The sequence below is a fragment of the Halyomorpha halys genome, unplaced genomic scaffold (assembly GCF_000696795.3).
Source record: "Halyomorpha halys isolate HHAL.00 unplaced genomic scaffold, Hhal_1.1 Scaffold168.1, whole genome shotgun sequence".
NCBI lineage: Eukaryota > Metazoa > Arthropoda > Insecta > Hemiptera > Pentatomidae > Halyomorpha > Halyomorpha halys.
The window spans coordinates 579,819-594,635 of NW_027111025.1; the positions used below are offsets into that span (position 1 = coordinate 579,819).

At 28.7% G+C, this 14,817-nt stretch overlaps 1 protein-coding gene across 9 annotated transcripts in view; it reads left to right on the top strand.

The window, feature by feature from the left end:
• cnc (cap-n-collar) overlaps positions 1–14,817 on the top strand; it is a 470,532-nt gene that overhangs the window by 441,562 nt on the left and 14,153 nt on the right. The window lies entirely within an intron of this gene.

Consider the following 14,817-nt stretch of genomic DNA (forward strand, 5'->3'; position numbering starts at 1 on the left):
ATATTTTATACCGGTTTTCTTTTTCCTTAAATTTTCAATGAAATTTTTGTGGTAGATATATTCGGTCCAGACTCATCAAAAAATTATTTGTAAATAAAAAATGATTCAGGGTTGATGCATTCAATATAATAATATAATCAAACACTGTAGTCTATTATAGTATTATAATATTGTACATTAGAGTCGTGTTGTATGATACCTGTTATAAAACACTCTTGGAAATCCATTTTTTTTAATTAGTTTTTTTTTTACTTATATACCTATACCATACCTCTTATTTATACCATACCTCTTTAAAAAAACTAAACTAATATTGGTGGAATTCTTATCGATAAAAAATTCAAAATAAAGAAAAAAAAGGAACACTTATGAGAAAATGAAATGTGACTCTGGCAATGGACAGTAAGACTATAAACGAGGTTATGCCAAAACAAAAGCATAACGAAAACAGGAAGAGAAATATTTGCATGTTAAAAAAATCCGACATTTCATATGCACCAACCTCATAGATTAACATAAATTAATTATCATTATTTAACACTTAAAGCAGTCTTTAACTGGAACTTTTAGCTTCAATTTTCGATTTTCATTACAATTGCTATCTGTAGTTATTGTTTTTAAATATATAATTTGTCCGTAATTGTTTTTATTTATTATTTTTTTTTTTAAATAATTTTCAGAAAGAACATTACCATACTTATTATAGTGATATTAATCAGTTCTTCTAAAATTTTCAACAGTTTTTAAAAATTAATTTACCATGACGTTAGAAGAATTCTTGTAATATATTTAATAAACTGTCCATCGATTTCAATAAACATTTTTTTGAATTAATGTTAATTTTAATTTTGAAAGGAAAAAAACAACATCACTTCTAAAATGAACATTCATAAAATTGACGTATAATTCTGACGCTGATACGAGTAGATTCCGTGTTATCATTTTTCGAGACCTTCAGAATGGGAAGCGGTTTTCGTTAACTCATCATAACATGCTGATTCATTTCAAGCGATATATTGGTGAGTTTGCTCGGAGCAAACATTAAGTGTTTACAAATGCTTGTTATTTATGTGTATTTGTTATTATTATTGTTTTAATTGTAAAATTCAATGATAACTTATTCCATACACTATTTTCTTGATCGTTCATTTGATTAATTTTATATCCGAAATATCTAATTATCATTTAATTGTTTTAAAAGGGTGGACGAAAGATTCACTGTTCGAATTAGAGACTGATCGGTAACTTCTACCAGTATTTCATGTAAAATATATTATGTATAAATATAATATAATCAATATATAACTACTTATACTAGTATATAATGGTATAATCAATATATAATATAATATGAAAGTTTTGTTACACATGTCAATTTGGAAAATTTGACGAATGTTAATTATTGATTGGAGAAGATAGTCGGGGGTTGCGGCCAGTAAAGAAATAACATAAATAAACAAAAATATTTATTTATGCCGACGTTTCGACCTTAAACTTTTTAAAGTGTTTAGTAGAAATCTCTGCCTACAACTCCCCGATGAAGAGCTGAAAATCAGGTCGAAACATCGGCATAAATAAATATTTTTTTGTTTATTTATGTTGTTCCTTTGCTGACCGCACCCCCCGACCATCTTCTCCAATCAGTAATCTACGGTTATATACACCTCATTACGAATGTTAATTATCTTCTTGACAAAAATCATTTTTTTTTTTTTAGATAGGTATATTAAGAAAATTTAAATTCATTGGAAGTTAAACCACGAATTGAGTGGTTCTTATGAATGATTCGGCGATTGTTTGTTAAAAAGAAAATAAATTCATTTAGTTTTTTTAGGGTAAAATTTGATGAATAAAATTCATAGGAAGTCAAACCACGGAGTGGTTCTTAAGAATGGTTGGAGTACTGGGAATCCCTCCTATGGTCTTCCTTGAATTAATTAATTTTTCCAAGCATATGCTTTATTATTTCAAAACCGTATACAAAATGAAAGTCTTTATCTTTGATACGTTTTATACATTATGTTTTATATGCCTTATTTTTTTATGTTCATGGGCATTTCTGAAGAATCTTATTCATTTGATTTCTTACCTTCGCAAAATCAATCATTCTTTTTAAGTGGGATGCAATTTCTGTTCAGAAAAATCATTTAATTTAATGATATTTTGATTTTTCTTTTATTTGCAATGGTAATCTGTAAAATAAAGAAATCATATTAAGAACGTAATAGCAAATAAATAAGAATGGCTGAAGTACGAAATGATTTTATTTATAATTAATTAATGTAATTTATTGAACACTGGGGTTGCAAAAATGTGGAGAATATACAAATGTATGGAATAGAACTGAAAAAAATTATGATGTAGTTTTATTTTCAATTATATGGGTTTAATTTGGATCTATAATTTTGATTGATAATTAATAATTAAAAATTAATCCCGATAAAAAAATGAACAGGAATAGTTAAGATATTCATAATTAATTAATTTGTTTATTTTTATTTTATTTTCATCTAATTGTGCCTGCGTAATCCTCAATAATTCTTCTTTCAGAATAAAATACATTTTCATGAATCTTCAGTATGTATTATATTTTTATGCTTAGCGCGGTTGTTAACCCTATCGCAGCTCGGTTTGTGGAAAGGCGTGTCCAGAATGTGCGTTTGTCGCATGCGTCAAATAATATCTATACTGTTTATTCCTCGCATGTTTAAAATGTATATTATTGATTTCTTATGAGTGGTCACATCTCGATTTCATTATTAAGTTTTGTCATTTTGCGCCTTAAGCGGCGACAGTCCATCATCCCCGTTTTGATCATCTCTACCTCCCACCACCTCACCACTGCCTCTGCGCGGCTGAGATAGATCCACAAAGATCCATAGAGCCTACCCCTGATTCTTATCTCTAATCCTTTATGGCTATTACTAAAGGTAATGGATCTTTAACAAAGGTTATCACAGAAATATCTCGGTTTTTTTCTCTCTCCATTTAGTGTTCCTTATCTATTGTAGGGGTTTCCTTAGCCAGCGCAATCTGGCCGCCAGATCTGCAAGTCAGTTAGCTCTAATCTGCCTTCCCTCTTCGTAGGTTTGAGCTGTGTCGAGAATTCTCGAGGCAATGCTGGAAAGGTTGTTGCAGTTTCAAGGTATAATGCTAGGAGAAATGAAATTGTGATGTATATTTATAGAAATATTATTAATGGTAATAATTCACTATTTATCCTTTAACTTAAAGATTCATTGCAAGGGGCCATATTGTGTTGCGGTAATAGAATATTACTCTAATAAATCGAAATTTACTTTCTAAAAATAAATTTATTGAAATAATTTACAACATATAATTGTATATTTAATTTTTGTTGTAAATTTAAAAAATTTTTTTTTTACAGTTTACCTTGATTTATAGTACCTATTACAGTTCTAGAATAGAATATAACCTTGATCTATTATAGTACTATAATATTATTTTGTATTTGAGTCATGTTGTATGATACCTGTTACACAAAGCCCCTGTAAATCCAGTTTTTTTGAGTTAAACTCGTACACGAGACCTCTTTGTGGCTATAAGGAATTGTTTCACTATCCTTTATAACCAGGTTAAAAAATTCGAATGAATTTCTCTCCTTTAATAAAAAACAAAACAAAAAAACTTCGATTCCCTTGTGAAAAAGCTTTTTGGATAAAGCTACTTCCAAACGAAGTTTCAGTTCAATAAATTCTGAAAACTTATTTCCTTAATATTTTTTTTATTTTTTTTTATATATGAATCTTGCAATATTTATATAACCCCTAATTTATTCAATGTTCAAACACATCAAACTTTTAAAAAAGATATTTTTTTAGTCCTTTTAATGTGTTTGAATAAAGCATTAGTTCGGCTAAAACCCACTGTAGTCCAACACATTTTAGATTTCTCATCAATCAACGTTTTTCGATTTTTTTTTTTATTGTTGGTTTTTTTTTTTTTTAATTCCACAAAGTGGTCTTAAAAGGGTGTGTATAAAATCCATAATATATTACAAATTATCTATTGTATTATAATAGACATTACATATAGAAAATGGACAGTGTGGTTTGACTTTTGCTTTTTCATTTGTTTTAATTGTTATACAGATTTTATTTGTTGATTTTTTTTTTATATTGATACTATCAATCATTAAAAAATACTTTCAATATGATTATTTTTTCCTGAACTCGTATAACTTTTTTTTCCCTTGAACTAGGTTCAAATCAAGTCTCAGATTTGGATAGACCATTAAATAAAGTTAAGAAAGATAGTACAAAAAAAAAAAATTTTGTTCTATAATTTTTAAGATTCGTTCGTAAGAATGGTCTCAAAACATTTGAACTTTTTTTTTTTCCTTTGAACTGCATCGTAGAAAATCCTTCGGGTTAATTTAAGGATAAGAAGAGTCTCAATAATTGATTACTTTCAAAGAAAGGCAATATTAAATATTTTGCGCTAACATTTTTCAGCATAATTGTTAATTTTAGTAATTAGTAAGTAAAATTTTAATATTTTAGTTTTATTTGTATTTTATAATAAGTAAACGAAGCATGCTCGTTACTCTTTTTTACTTTTTTTTTTTTTTTTTTCTTTCAACTAAAACTCAAGTTTGTTTAACCAAATCTCTCAAAACGGTCTGTCTGCATGTCACCTTAGCTCAAAAACTTGTGCGAAACTGAAATTTCGTATTTAAGTTAGATATATTTCTAGAATGTTAAAGAAAGTTTTTATCAAATATATCACCGATTTTACACATTTGTTTTTAGTATTTTAAACAAAAAAAAAAGCTCTAATCATTTTTACCAAATTTTTAATATCAACGTTCAATTACCGGGCGATAATATCAGCTACTTCTTATCCTGTCTGAAATAGTCTGTCTGATTTGGTTTATAAACGCTTAATTTACGGAATGGTTTACTCTAAGTTGCTTAATTTTTTTAAATTTATAATAAACAAAGAATGGATTAATATAAGACAGAATTCGATGAACAACAAACAAAGAAATATTTTCTAACGTCGATAGCAAATTAAATAGGAGTAGTAATATAGATTTATAATATACCGTTAGGAAGCCAACAATTTTTGTATAAATAATTTATAACCCATAAAGTCGTTGGAGAATGACCAAAACCCGTAATAAATTGGATTTAGTATTTAATGAGGGACTCTGTCCTAAAAGATGTTATCATTTTTTGTTTTAATTTAAATTTTTGTGCATTGTTTGGTTATTTATAGATTTTAAAAAGATCGTTTGATTATTTTTTTTTAACGAGTAATATTGGCATTAAGGTTTAAGTAAATAGATCCCTGTTGAATATAAAGCATTTTAACTAAAATATATTTTAACAGTGTAAAAGTTTCATATTAAATTGTTTCGTATTTCCATAGTTGTTATGATAATAGTCAATTTTTATTTTCACTTATTTGTATATGAAAGGATTAATTTCAGCTCAAAATATAGTACTAAGTAAAAGTGTAAAAACGCGACACTTTTACTTAGTACTATATTTTGAGCTGAAATTAATCCTTTCATATACAAATAAGTGAAAATAAAAATTGACTATTATCATAACAACTATGGAAATACGAAACAATTTAATATGAAACTTTTACACTGTTAAAATATATTTTAGTTAAAATGCTTTATATTCAACAGGGATCTATTTACTTAAACCTTAATGCCAATATTACTCGTTAAAAAAAAATAATCAAACGATCTTTTTAAAATCTATAAATAACCAAACAATGCACAAAAATTTAAATTAAAACAAAAAATGATAACATCTTTTAGGACAGAGTCCCTCATTAAATACTAAATCCAATTTATTACGGGTTTTGGTCATTCTCCAACGACTTTATGGGTTATAAATTATTTATACAAAAATTGTTGGCTTCCTAACGGTATATTATAAATCTATATTACTACTCCTATTTAATTTGCTATCGACGTTAGAAAATATTTCTTTGTTTGTTGTTCATCGAATTCTGTCTTATATTAATCCATTCTTTGTTTATTATAAATTTAAAAAAATTAAGCAACTTAGAGTAAACCATTCCGTAAATTAAGCGTTTATAAACCAAATCAGACAGACTATTTCAGTGTAAAGATGCGCGTGCAGATTTTCTTTCTTTTAATTTATCCCTCGTTTAAAAATCCATTTATTTTTCTTACGTAATAAGTAATTTCTTGTTGTATTTTCTTATCTTATGTTTTATCATGGTGACGTAACAAGTAGCGAATTAAATTCCTCTTCTCATACCTCTGAAGGTGAAGGCCTGTAATAAAAAATAAAATCAAGGTAAAACTGAGTTGACAAAAATGTTTGTGCATTGTTTTAGAGTACAATTATTACTTATCCATAACCATATTTTTTACTTTTTTTTTTCTTTTTTTAATTCTTGAAAATTAAAAATTTGAACGAATTTCCTTTTTTTTTTTTTTAAATATTTAATTAAAATTTACCTGTACTGTAGTTGCGTGTTTTTGTTCGAAGTTAGAATCAAACACTGGTTCTTGTATAACATGATTATTCCTTTTAGCATATTTAATTAAAATTTACCTTAATAAGAAGTAACTTGTACAAAGCTTCCCATTATACTAGTTAACCTCTATAATATCTACTATTTGTATATATATAGTTTTTAAAAACTATCAAACTGTTACCATAGTTATTGTAAGGGCGATCTGGCAATTAAGAAATAAAAAAAAGAACAGAGTTCATTTTATTAAAATTTGAATTATCACAGTGCCATCTATTAGAATTTAATTATGGTTTTCTATGCAACTAATAATAATCTTGAAAAAATTAACAGATACCTTGGTGTTACAAAAGAGGAATATGCAATACTGTGAAAGAGATACGCGATACGAGATTTCATTGAATAAAACAAAAAGTATAAAATTTGACGATCAGCATTTTTTCCTCCGTAACCTTCATTCATGTTAAATTTTAAAATCTGTACTGCTACAAACCATGAAGGGTCAGAGTTTCAGTACTTTGAAAGGAATTACTGTTTCTTGAACAACGGTTGAGGAAGGATTTATTAATGACTCCCTTTCCAGGTCATTTTTGACTGTGGCAGAGGGTATATTCTTATGAAATGCTCCGAAAATGATTTATTGATTTTTATTTTTTATTTTTTTTTTAAAATGATACTAAGATTTTTTCTGACTTAAATGGTATCACAGCTTAAGCAACAATATCTATTTTACTTTCAACATAAACTTTTCATGTCAAATAAAAATTACAACTAATCTAAATCGTATCTTAGATTATAAAGGCAAGGTTCTCTAAAGGCAGTTAACGTTGACGCTCCAACTCCCTTCCCTACGAACGGCCCAAGGAAGTGATTTGTTCGTATCTACTTTACAGAGGCTGAGTGTGCCCCAGGAGGCCCTCTCGGACCCATAGGTTTGACTCACGGCTAATAATTATTATCTGCCACAGCCATATATTCGACATGGGTCCGGGAGTTTGTAGAACAGTACGTCTACAATTTTTATTTAATTTTCATTGGGTCATAACCCATATAGACCATACTGCATGTGGTCTATCTTTGTTAATTTTGTAACCTTCTCCATCGTACCTAAATCAGAAATTTCCTATGGAATGTGGTTTTTTTTTTTTTTTACAGATTCTGATAATAAATCTGATTTTAAGACGAATGCATATTAGGTAGACACTTTTAGTGTTCCGACGCGTCTTTTGGTTTTTTTTTTTAATTATTATTATTATCATTATTTTTAGGCATCAACCACTTTAAGGTCATTATTACCTTAATTTCTGAAATTTTTATTAGACTTTATTTCCTTAATATCCGAATTTTGTTTTCATTGCCGAATTTAAATGTATAACTATTGAAAAATGGAAAATTGTGGTAAAATTTTGAGTGATTCAGAAATTGGAAAAGTTTATCTGCAGTCTCTTTGTTATCCTACGAAATTGAATAGAGATCTCCTGGTAATTTATACAAAGATTTGATGGAGTCGTATGCTTGGCATTCGGTCAAGATATGTTTTACGTTAAGTCGCGTTTTGGGTTTGAACTGTCCTTTTATTATTTCACTTTTAAAATATTACAAGGTAATCAATAAAAACTTTTTTAAATAATACAGAGATACATTTTATTAATAATAGAAAATCCTTCTTTTTGTTTATTAATTTTTTTTTTTATAATTCTAATTATAATGAAACGCATTTAAAATTTGATGGTTTTCATGAAAGGTTTTTCCCACTCCAAATTGTGATAAGATACGCCTCAATTATTTTGTTTACCCAACTCGAGATCCACTCCTTTTTAAAAAATCTTAGACAATTTATTATTAACTCGAGAAATTTTTTTTTCTATTTTTCGCGTTTCTCTCAGATTGCGTGTTATTGATTTATAAAATATCGTTATCAGGCATAAAACGACGGCTCTTCGTTCATATCTCTCACAAACGACGAGAAAGAAACGTTCGAATAGCTATCGCTACAAATTGATTGTTTTTATAGAATTGATTATGATCAAAACTGTTTCATGATTTTGATTATCTCATTATAACGCTGTCAATTATCTAGATTTTTAATAAGTATTTACAATTCATTCACTATTACGACTTGAACAAATCTGAACCGTTCTAATTTCTTTGCAGTCAATTTTGGTATGAGAAGTGACTAGTTTTTTAACTCACATGGTTTCTAGGAAAAAAAAATAATAAACTTGATGAAGTTACTAGGGTGTATGTTTGATGAGGTTACTATGGTGTATTTTTGATGAGGTTATTATGGTGTATTTTCGATGAGGTTACTTTTGCGTATTTTCGATGAGGTTACTAGGGTGTATTTTTGATGAGGTTACTATGGTGTATTTTTGATAAGGTTACTATTGTGTATTTTTGATGAGGTTACTATGGTGTATTTTTGATGAGGTTACTATGGTGTATTTTTGATAAGGTTACTATTGTGTATTTTTGATGAGGTTGTGTATTTTTGATGAGGTTACTATGGTGTATTTTTGATGAGGTTACTAGGGTGTATGTTTGATGAGGTTACTATGGTCTATTTTTTATGTGGTTGCCATGGTGTATTTTTGATGAGGTTACTATGGTGTATTTTGATGAGCTATTTATTTCATTTATAATGTTATTCACCATGATTTTTTTTTTTTTTTTATTATTTCTCTTTCTTTTTTCACAAAAATCCCTTCGCAGATAATATTTCAGTACATGGCCGTACCCAGTGAGGGGAAGGGGGAGGTAGCCCCCCCAGAAGGAAAAAAATTAATAATGTAATAAAAATTAATTAATTTTTTTTTAAACAATATAATAATAATAATAAAGCACTGCTGAAGTGTCACAACCTGAACGACAATGACTTTGAGAGATTAAAACACTACAAAATCATAAATTATTAAAGAATAAAAAAAAAAAATTATTGTTCCTACAATATTTTACTTCTCTGGTAATACCTAGCTTCTTTCTTTTTTTTCTTTTTTTTTTTTTTTTTGCTTGTATTGCATATCTAACAATCATGGTTTAGTTCTATAATTGGTGCATATTTTTTCCCTGACTTGAATACATTTTCCCACGAGAGAGATTTGTAAATATTTAGACGTTCTGAGTCAATTCGAAACCAAGGACGAAAGCAACGATGGTAAATAAAACATTTCTGAAATTTCATATGCATTGGGGAAATGGCTCCTTTACATAACTGCAAGTCATGTTCGCTTTTTGCTTAAAATACTCTTAGTTCCTAATTTAGGCTTAGATGATTTCGTATTATGATATCTGATAATGTATGTATCCTGTAAGGCGTAGACTTTCAAAAACAGCCTTTTGCATTTCCAAATAGCTTGGGAATTAAATACTAAAAATGTTAATGAAACAAATTAATTTGAAAATAAACAATATGTTTTTGTAACAATCAGGTGCTCACAAAACAGTAATTTTTATCGTTTGTAAATTCAATATTAATTTTATTACTACGAATCCACGTTTGTTCATGCTTTTCTACTTAATTGTCAATTCCTCTGACGATTTTTTTTTTTTTTTTAATTTATGCTGAAAAAATTATCATAAAGTTTTAAATTAATATTTTTAATTATAAAAAGAAAAGCTATAATTTGATAAGAATATTCTTCTTACATATGATCGTACCCGCATATTTCTATATTTAGATGTTTCTTATAAAACTTTTCAACTTTTTAAAACAAAAATTCTATTTAAAGTCTACATACCTTAATAATTTATTTTAAAAAATAATGAAAATGTAAATGGTATAAAATTCAGTCTCGAATTACAGGTTTTTCCTCCAGGATCTCATCCTGGTAAATAAATGAGCTGATTTTTTTAATTATTTCAAAATATTGCTAAAAATTAAACTTAATGTAGCTGCCACCATTCTATGCCCACCTCCCTTCCAAAAAATAAAAAAATCGTATTCCTATTTTTCCTTTATGAACTAATTATCAAAATTTTATTACTCGTGGGTACTTAAACCAAACTAAAATATTTTGGTACCATTGAAAAGACGAGTTTTCTCTCTTTTTTTTTATAGAACAATAAAGTTTATACAATCATAAATACTTAGGTTTATATCTTTGTCAAAGATTTTCATGGTTTTAGGGGAAAATATAAGTAGCTGAAATTTTTGGGCTTGAAAAAATAGTTTTTTTTGCGTAAATTAACGCTTGAGGGGTTTTCATACGGATATGAACTTGTTTTATACTTTAAAGGTTTTTTTTTTTTTTTGTCCTTTTTGAACGACTTAATGTATTTTTACAATCTTTGGAGGGTATTTTGTTTTCTACATTACTTAAAAAACTCCTTGTGTATTTGTTTCAAATGTCCTTTTTAATACTGTCATATATTTTCTCATTTCCTTGTCCCCAAGTGAAGGAATGCCGGCATTTGCATCCAATTTCTTTTTAATGCAGAATCACCAAAAACAAAAATTGTAGCAGTCTTGGTCATTAATAATGATCATGGATTCCCTCATGTGGCTTAAGGCAAAAAATATTAGTTCCATGATAATAATAATAATCAAAATAGAAAATCCATTCCCTAAGTCAATTCTTAGGAGGAATTTGTTTAGATATTGTAGTTGGAGACTAGAAGAATAAAGGAGCTCACCTAATGCTGGGATTTTTGAGATACTAGGCGTATTCCTGATCTTTAGTTTAACATGTTAAAGTGTGTTAAATGGAAAAACTTATGCAAAATGGAGAAATATTTCCTTCTTTTACCATGTTAAAACAATATAACATGTTGAGAGTCTGTCACTAGGTCTGTTAAATGGAGAATGACATCACGCAACAGACCAGTTGAGTTCGTCATCAATTTGTTTTTTTGTCGTGTTAGGTTATTTGCTCGTAGTTTGTGTTTGTATTGTTTTGGGTGTTTTTATTACTAATAAAGCAATGGATGACGATAATAATAATGTAATGACATTTGTCAATTAGCTCATTTTGATTCTGTTCCTTACTAGTCAGAAGATCAACAAGGCACTCAGTGCCGAACTTTCACACAACTTCTACTTTTCATTCCTTTAGGCTTATTGTATTAATTTACTTTAATCAAAACTTAGATGTAAACTATAACATGAAGTTTTGGAAGGAAAAGTTATAAAACAAGATGCTCAGAAAATCCGCTAGGTGCTCTTATGCATTTAGCATGACTTTAAATAAGGCTGCTCACAATCCTATACTTATAACATTTAACACAACATAATGAATACCCCTATTGTAATCTCCTCCTCTCCTAATACAAAAGTTTTCCTGCTAGAATGGACCAGCGTTACCTCCACCATCCGTCTACCGCCACTTCCGTTTCATCTCGTCACGAAATCAATTTACTCCCCTGTACATATATATATATATATATATATATTTAAGTTGTAGAACGTCGGTAAAGAAGCTTTACTTAAAAAGTTTGGCTCAGCGTGTCCTCCTATTGTTAATCCCTGGACATTTATTTTCTTTTCTATTTTGTATAAAATAGTCAGGTAAAAATAACAGTTGAATGAATAATGACTGTCTTGCCGAATCGATGAATGAAGTTCAGCTATACCGGGTCTGTTATTTGCCAGCCATGTGTCGTAGATTTTTTTTTTATTTATTTAAAAAATTCACTCCGCTATCTCACTTTACGTCGTAGATATCTAATCTACGATTATTCTTTTTGTTTTCTTCTTGTTTGGACGATAGGATTGGTGGGAGATATTGGTATCGGAATGGCGGTGTGGTGGGGCTCCACTCAGGTGGCAGTTTTAGTTCAGTCATGAGTGAGTCAGTTCTGCATAATGATCTACATGCCCATCCCCTGCCTGGGACCTTACTGTTCCTACATCCCCGCCCTCCATGATGCTCTATTTTTCGGTAAATATTTGTATTTATTCTCATAAATATTGCCCTGATGAAGTCCCCGAAAAGGGGGCCGAAACTTCGGCTTGCATCAAATTCGGCGTTTAATAGGAAGTGGCCAATTTTTTTTTTTTTTACATTTGAGAAACTATATCTCGAACACTTTTGGTTTTACCGAGACCACTTTAGTCTCAAATTGTAAAAAAAAAAAATCTATTTTATTAATGTATAAAAAAATATATGTCGAATAATCGTTCATTCATGGTAAAAATAAAAGAAAACTTAAAAAGCAAGATATTTGTTAGGCAATTTTATTATATTTTATCTGACTTATCTAATAATTATTATTTGAATTTACAGAAAGATCTTAAATGTTTTTATCGTTTAAATTTTTTAATCTCAGCGTATTGTACAATTATTAAAAGTGTAAGAAAAAATAAAAAAATTGGTGCTAGAATCACAGCTTACAAATTTTTTTTATTAAGAATTGAACGTGTTCTAAAGATAGCACCGTACACTGCTACTGATCCTACACTTTACTAAAGCTATTAGAGTTGTTTCAAACTTTAGTCTACGGTATAATTATAGAATACCTCAAATACAGAATAAAAATAAAATATTATAATCAGATGCAGCCACTATGCCAGCAAAGCAAGAAAAGTTAATTCATATTAAAAAATGAATCATTAATTTTGAGTTGTGAATTCGTGACTTGAAGTAATAATGCATTGCTGCTAAACCCGTATGGTTATTAACATTAAATTTAAATGATTTCGTTTAAAAGTCTCAAGTTCCGTTGAATAAATTAAATGTGTACCGCTACAATCCACGTAAGGTCAGGTGGTGCAGTACTTTGTAAGGAAGTACTTTAACTAGAGCAACGGTTGTGCAAGGAGGTTATTTGGTCAGAATCACAACCCAGTCTCAAAACCAATGTTAATTTCTAACTTCAGTTTATGGAAAAAAGATTTTTTTTGTTATATTATCGTAAATGTTATAATTCACTTATTAAAATTTATTTGTATCCATCTCTAGTCCTATAGGTTATCCGCTTTTCCTCTGATCCGATTCAAAACGATTTTATTAATGAGCAAATGGAAAGTGTTCGATAAATTTTAGAAACACTTATTTATTAATGCCAACGTTTCGCCCATAATTTCAGTCTTTCATCAGGGTGACTTGAAGCCAGTCCAAACACCTAATGGTTTTTTAGCACACTGTGTTGGACCTGCTTCAAGTCACCCTGATGAAGGACTGAAATTATGGGCGAAACGTTGGTACTAATCGATAAGTACTAAATTATTTAATAATTTCCTTTTTTTTATTTATTTTTATTTAATAATAGGCAAAAAGTATTTTATTTTAATCAAACTCTAAAAAGGCATTGTTCTTTGCGGAATGTGAACGATATTGACTTAATCCTTAAGAATGAGCGATTTAGTTCCGAAGTCTCAGTGGCGGTCTCTTTCGATCTAGCTATATATTCTTTGTTACCAATGCAATAGTGAACTAACCGTCTCCTTCCTCTATTCCTATTGAATGCTTGGCAAATTTTTTATAGTTCTTGCTAGTCTAAGAAACGAAAATAAAATATAAAATATTAAACGCAAAAAGTAATTTGAATTTTTTGACATGTAGTTTGAGTTTCCATTGAGATTAAAAATCTAAATTTACAACTTCGGCAAAATCTAAAAATCTCCATTTCAAGAATTACTTCGAAACTGTCTACTACATGAAAAAAATTTTGCATGTCATTTTTAAAGTAGAGTAAATTCGTGAGAATTTGAATTTTCTGAGAGATCATCACTTTGTCAAAACTACAATTCCTTGGAAGGAGATTATTATAAACCATTTTAAATTAAATTTAACCACCTTAATTTTGAGCGCTAACACGTATGTCTAATAGTTTGCGGAGATAAGAAACGTTTCCCTAGAGGGCACATTTTCAGCAACTGTAAGTTAACATCAAAATCGTGTAAAAAAAATTTGTGTATACTGCTCTAGAGCCGACTTTGAATCCGGTTGTGGTAGATAATTATTTTCTGTCAACCCTGGTACTGGAGCTCTCCTGAGGTCCACCGAGCGTCATAAAGTGGGGGAAATCTTATGATTGAGGGCTTAAAATAAAACTTATGTATTTACGAAATATGTTTATAAATAAGATCATATTAAATTTGTATTGAATCAAAATAATATAAATAAAGCAGAAAATGTACAATTGAATAAGTTATTGTAAATTTAATCATGTCGCTGAGGCGTATCATATTGGTATATTTGAATATCCTCAGTTTTTAAAATTTATTCTTAGTTCAAAGTCTATTTTTCCAGAAACTACTGAAGATCTATCCAACCTTTTCCGTTTATAAAGAACTTTATTTCCTCAACTAAAATTACTTTCTTGGTCCCACGAAGAGTATGCATCTATGATTCATCTAAAATTGTTCATGTTTAAATTGAAAAATTAAAAAAA